Source organism: Branchiostoma floridae, chromosome 14, assembly GCF_000003815.2.
Source record: "Branchiostoma floridae strain S238N-H82 chromosome 14, Bfl_VNyyK, whole genome shotgun sequence".
NCBI lineage: Eukaryota > Metazoa > Chordata > Leptocardii > Amphioxiformes > Branchiostomatidae > Branchiostoma > Branchiostoma floridae.
Genome location: NC_049992.1, coordinates 5,292,893 through 5,299,742, shown reverse-complemented (window position 1 = coordinate 5,299,742; position 6,850 = coordinate 5,292,893). Strand labels below are relative to the sequence as shown.

The window sequence follows — 6,850 nt, the reverse complement described above, 5'->3', positions numbered from 1 at the left end:
CAATAAGCTTTGTATATAATGGTTTATTTCATTTAGCTAAATATATTAAGCAAATTGCATAGATGTATACACAGATTGATAGATATGCTAGTAGATGGATAGACATATAGATATACATATACACAGTGAGAGAGAGAGAGAGTGTGTGTGTGTGTGTTTGTTTGTGTGTGTGTGTGTGTGTGTGTGTGTGTGCACTAGACACAAGATTTACTTTGTTATCGCCATGAACACAGACATCAATGAGTGTACCTGGAACCCATGCCAACATGGACGCTGTGTGAACAAAGATGGCGGCTACACATGTACCTGCTCACATGGATGGACTGGACAGAACTGTCAGCAAGGTGAGTATTTCACTTGCAATATATTGATTATGTATTTCATATCTTCTAATGTGTTTACATTTGCTGAACAAGCATTCAATTTACTTGTCATTCTACTTCACCCTATGATTACCCCATTTCCGCAGACATCAATGAGTGCACCAGAGGGCCTTGTCACCATGGACGCTGTGAGAACGAAGATGGCGGATACAGCTGCTCCTGCTCCACTGGATGGACTGGACAGAATTGTGAGCATGGCGGTGAGTTATTTACAGGATTTCGGGAGCAATAAACTCCAGAAGGGGGTGTCATTTTTCAATGGATTATGTATAAATGAATACATAACCAGCCAATTTTTTGCAGAATTCCAATTGAAGTGTATTCAATAAAGAAAATAAATCAAAATACATAGCACGTGTGTTTGTGAAAAACATGATACTCCCTGAACCCATTCAGACCGTACCTATTCCTTTCCTACACGTACAAACGCTTCCGCCATCATGAAATATTTTCGGCATAAACAAAGTCAAGGGTCGATAAGCACACCAAAAAGACGAATTGTTGACATGATATCAAATATACATAAGGAGACGTGTTTTTCTTATTCTTTGGCAATCCAGGACCAAGAGACCATCCATGTGCCTCTTGTTTTCAGAAAACTCATTGGATTTATGAAATACTTCATTAACTGTTTATATCAGACGTTGTCCTGCATAGTTATCATCAACTGCATTCCCAAATCACGACGATCACCCAACTTCTCTGTCTGTTACACCTCTGCAGTTTCTGGGGGAAAAACGCTAGGATGCCCAAACCTACAACCGGTTTCCAAGCATCATAAGTACCAAAATAGAGCACAAGGTATAAAAATGGGAATTTCTACTGCAGTACCATAGAAAAGATGCAAGGGGTCCAAGACTTAATCATCTTCAGCAACAACCCACCAACACATCAAATGTAACACGAATCCGGCCTGTCATTTTTTTTATCTTGGTGACCAACAGATGAAAGAAACTAACAGAGAAAAGCTGTACTTTGCGTAAATGTAGCGTGTCGATTTTTACAGTCAGGCGATGCCAAAGTGGATGGGAGGGGTACAGGAACCACTGCTACAAGCTGGTGACGGACTACCTTTTTAATTGGAGGACACGTTGTGACCGTGAGGACGCAAAACTCGTTTCTATCCATGACCAATCGGAGAACGACTTCATCAAAGAACTCATCACTAATAGTGGGTATGATGTATGTTGTCAATAGTGATTCAAAAAAGTATTAAAGCAACGACAATTCATTTCCTAGCTTATAGGACATTCTTTATACTTTTTAGCAAGAGAACGTCCAGTCTACACACCAGGGCACCCCCACGGCCCCACCCCTGAACTTTGTTTTGATGTTAGTCTTCTATTTCAGGATTTTTGAAAGTAGTCTTCATGTACTCCCGAACCCCTATTCTTCAGGACTGAAGCCGGAAACAGGACATGTTTTCTTAGGCCTCAATTTAAAGGAGTAATGACAGTTTTTTTCTATCCCAGGCCCTGCCCTAACTGTCTACATTGGACTGAAGAATGGCAAGTGGACAGATGGATCTCAACTTTCCTATACCAACTGGGCTCCTGGTGAACCTAACGGCAAGGCATTGCTGTCTTGGTCTCACTCCCACTGTGCCGTTATATTCACAAGGGTGTGTACTTCTGTTGTTTTCTAAAGTAGATACTTCTTTCTTTTATACAATGTCTTCATTCAATTTCCTAACATTTATATTACACCACCTTTGTATGAGGTTGCAAAAATTTAACCCATAGTTGCAAGTGCTCTAAAGTCTTAGTAGACAATATACTATAATCATACATCCTAGGTGCGATATCTGTCGACAGAGACTCCGATCGAGGTCAATGCTAGATCGCAATCTCTAAATGTATTGGCATACATATACATTGCATATAGGAGAATTCTTAACACACAACCAGTAAGTACTTTCGTTTTAGTGTCTCTCAGATGCCTTCCTCAGATCTTCTAACTGAAGTTCTGCTTCTCGCCTCTATTTGTAGTCGATGTAGGTGGCGCTTTTGCGGCGAGAAAAATCTTACTGCACTTACTGGTTGTGTATAAAATATTTTCGGACGACACATGTACATTTTCTTTTCAACAGAACGGCAAGGACTGGATCGGTGGAAAGGAGAGGCATAAAGGAGAATGGGTGGACTATCGATGCGATTTCGCCAAGCCTTACATTTGCAAGGCTCCAAAATAAGAACATGTGATTGAGGAAAGATTTAAGACAAGAACGAAAATAAAAGGACATCGATAATTCGTCTGAGTAAAATCTTTCTCCCAAATGTTGTCACAGCTTTTGAAAGTAATAAAAATGGAAGAAAAACCAAAATATGACGGAAGAGAAAAAATTAAAAGAGGGGTGGTGGATGACACCGAAAACCATATGCATTGTCAAGTATAAATGTTGTAATCACGGTTACATTGCCATTCATTTGGCAATCATCGTATATCACTTTACCGTATCGATGCCTCAATGCGTACAGAAATTATTATCATTGCAAAAATCAATAACTGTTGTCAAACAAAAGCCATTTTGCTGGTTTTACAATTCAAAAATAAAAATGCTTAGAAGATCAACATAATAGCGCTGCGTGACCTGTAAACGCATTGCCAAATGCTGAGTTTTAATTCCTAGGGCATACACGTTACACAGTACACGGACCATCTTAGCAAAACAAAACTGTGAAATGTTATGCCTCGTAATCCCAAAATCCCAGACTGGTGCGGTCCAGCTGGACAACTCCACTTTATTGCACCATCCGGATAATTGCACGAAATACGCTGGTAAATGGGGTGTGCAATTAAGCGACTTGTATATGCATATAAAAGATTAACGCACGTGCCTGCTTGTTGTAACGTTGAATCACGATTGCATTCTGTAGGCAGGGTTGAATAGCATGTGTACATGTAAACTTTATTCTTTGTTTTTCAGACAACATATGTCTTTAGCAATCAAACATAAAATACAACAACACCATCAATAATGATAGAAGGATACAATATGAGAAAGAATAGCTTAGTAAAATTAACAATAATAGAAGGATACAACATGAGAAAGAATAGTAAAAAAAACATATGAGACAATGACAACTTGCATAATGTTTTATATAAGAAAGCCTTCAATCAATTTTCTTTCCTCTCACATCTAATACCACATGAATAGATTTTCCTAACTGCCTGATGAGGAGGATTGTAAGACCATTCATGTTTTCTATGAATTCATGAGGGTCCGAATGTTTTGTATAAAATGTCGGAATGTCGGACACACCGATCTGTCGCACCAACAGACACAACAACTCTGCCATTCCCTTTCTGACTGAACTGTTAAATGACTCAGAATGACCTCCAAAACAGTTGACCCCCAATTATGTCGACTATTGTGAATGTCTAGTCTGTACATAACAGCTGAACACCTGCCTTGGTCATCGCGATATAAGACTAAAAGTCCTTGATATTTGATAAATATTGTTTGTCAGCAATCACGATTTTAAACCATGTATCTTCTTAAATTACTGTACGTAACTTTTTGTGCAATTCTCCCTGGAGAAGTACATGTAAATTACCATCACAATTCAGACTTGACTTGACAAAGTCTCCGATATGGTATATAAGATTTCAAGATTTCAAGATGTAAGTTGTAGTGATGAATTCGGAGGATTTTGTCCCAGCACGCCCTGTTGGCCATACAACCCAACCAGGTAGTAATGAGCCCGGGGGATCTGAGGGACAAAAACAGTCACTCACTTCAGTGTGGTAAGATAAAACTCATCTCCCTTTTCCAATCCTACTTTGTTTTGTTTTATTTTATTTTAGTACAACTTCCTTTAGTAAAGTTGGTTACTCATGATGAATGTGAATTATTTAAATGATTGTTATTATGTATTGAATATTTTTGCTATTTTTGTTTCATATGTTATCAAATACCTTGTTTTATTACTTTCAGTACAAATTACATTTTGATTTTCTATCTAAGTCATTTATGTATCGATCTCTTACCTCTCCCACTCCATTTTTTATAAATTTTATTAAGTTTTCTGTTAATTAAAATTGAGATTGTATTGAGATGTGAACCAGTGAGATTTGCATTGACTGAGGAAGGTGACAAACGGTCACCGAAACTTCGGTTGAAATAAATCTGTAGTTGTGTAAAAATAGTGTCTTAAGTCTGAGATTTTGTTGTATAAATTGAAGCATGATTGATTTATCTTATTTCATATTGACTTATGAACATTTAATTTTGAGTGTTCTGTCATCATTATGTTTTATACTCCCGTTGTTTTATTTTGTACTATTCTTTAATCTGGACTTCAGGAAGAGTAGTTATGTATCACTAATTCAGGAGATCTAAATAAACCAAAACCAAACCAAACCTGATGGTGACAGGCTGGGGCGGTGTGGAGGAAGTGTTCCAGCTGCCTTACGGCCTGTGGAACGGACACAGACATGGAGCTCCGTCCCAAAGCACAGTATGGGACAAGGTCCCCTTTGTGCCCATAACTGTGCGCGATTGGGCACGGTTCGTGGCAGTCATCGCGTGTCCCAAACAGTGCTTTTGCCCCAGGCACGGTTTGTGGCACGCGGGGACTGCCCCAAACCATGCCTAGGCACGGTTTGGGGCAAGGCACGGTTCGGGGCGCAACAGCTCTGTGCGGTGTAGCACAGAGTCGACAGATGGGTAGGTTTGTGCATGAGGGCACTGGCACAGGCGGACAGGGTCGGGCCGGCTTGTTTGGTACTCCTCCACAGGGTAGAACACAGTGCGAAGTATATTTAAGCTATATCTCCGCCGTGGGTAAGCTGTACCCATCCCGGCCCACTGTCCGGGCAACCTCAGCGGCCACACCTGGTTGCACTATCCCTGCAGGTTGCCCAGCTACTGGTACAACCGAACGTTCTTCTTGGAGAACGACCAGCCTGTTCTCAGCTACACCGTGGGTTTGTATGATTAAAAGAGATAATTTTACAGGGTGACCAAATGTATGACCCCTTCCCCTATGTGCGGACTGGATAGGGTAATGACGTGTAACCGATGTGTAAATTTAACACATATATGCTGTTAACGTACCGAACATTGTCAACGGAAAACGGTTACTGTCTGGATCAAGGCCTAATTTTTGTGGGTTACAATATTTAGGGAACCCTAGTGCCGCTTGTTTCAGTGACATTTTAACCACTCAAAGTATAAAGTACAGTGCAGTATACACCAATTTCATACAGATTGCCTTCTCCAGATTATTTCCTCTCTTAACGATATAATAACGCTAAGGTTGCCTTTCATATGGAAGCTTAGTTCCTTACTATTGCTAATGAAGCATTCATGAAATATGTAAAAAGTTATGTAAATGGCATCCAGATTTACATCCTCCGTATATCATGTAGACCCTATAAAGACCGGGGGGTTGGGGGGTGGCTTAAGGTACCTGCGCCAACTTCGACGTCGTATAACTGCCAAACAATGTGTGCTTGGACTACGAAACTTGGTGACTTTCCCTAAAACATTGCTGGCAACAACTATACGAAAAATTATAACCTTGTGATTGTAAACGGGTTTCTGACAGACATATTTCCCAAATGTACTACTTTCAGCTTAAATAATCAGGTTTCAATTTTTATTACTTTTACAGTATGATTCAATATTCATGATTCATGGTAATCTAATTACGTCATGGACATCCAAGATGTCAGATTAAACTCTACGATTACATCATCCCCTGCAAATTTGGTCATCGCAACCCAAGCCGTTTTGAAGTTACGAAGGCCCAAGGAATAAAAAAAACCGGTCTAGATAGGGTTAACTAACTTTCAAATGCTACAATGTTGTACGGAATATACATTAATTATGCAAATCTGGGGTCATTTACTTTATTGCTGTCATTTGTTGGAATCTATTAAAGTCCTACCATGAAAAACACTGAGGTTGTGACATTTCCTCATTGATTATGCTTCATAACCTGCATACTTTACAGTTTACTGTGTGTATCTCTGAAAATCCGTGGTTCTTCTGTTCAGTCATTCCAAGAAGTTAGGAAGATTTTGCCCCCCCCCCTCCCTCCTTCAGCTACAGAGCAAGCCGCTAGTAGGCCAAAACCTGATGATGAGCTATATAAGCGTGCCACACAGCACGTTTCGACGGCGTCAAAAGTGCACAGGAAACACGCAATGACGGCAGTCCCAAGGTGCCATATTGGGTACCCACAACGGCTGTTTCTTACTGTCTCAACATTGACAAAGGGCACAAACAGTGGACTATACTCGGTCACAAAATAGATTAACAATCATACTTTACGATCTTTTGGTTTCTATGAACGACAGATCTTACGAAAATACCGAAGTTGCCAAGTTCGTACGGAGCGCCTGTCATAACTTGCGAGCGCGGATTTTGAAGATCGTTCAACTATCCCGTCCTGAAAATAAATAAAAACAGCTGCAAAACTATAAACTTTTCCACTTCTTATAATCTTCAGATGCCCTAC

General features: G+C 40.0%; 1 long non-coding RNA gene across 1 annotated transcript; it reads left to right on the top strand.

Annotated features, from left to right (window-relative positions):
- Positions 1-442: 442 nt before the first annotated feature.
- Positions 443-3,165, top strand: LOC118431185. The gene is made up of 3 exons (XR_004832945.1): positions 443-583; positions 1,856-2,004; positions 2,473-3,165. It is a non-coding gene; the product is annotated as an uncharacterized LOC118431185 (long non-coding RNA).
- Positions 3,166-6,850: the final 3,685 nt, after the last annotated feature.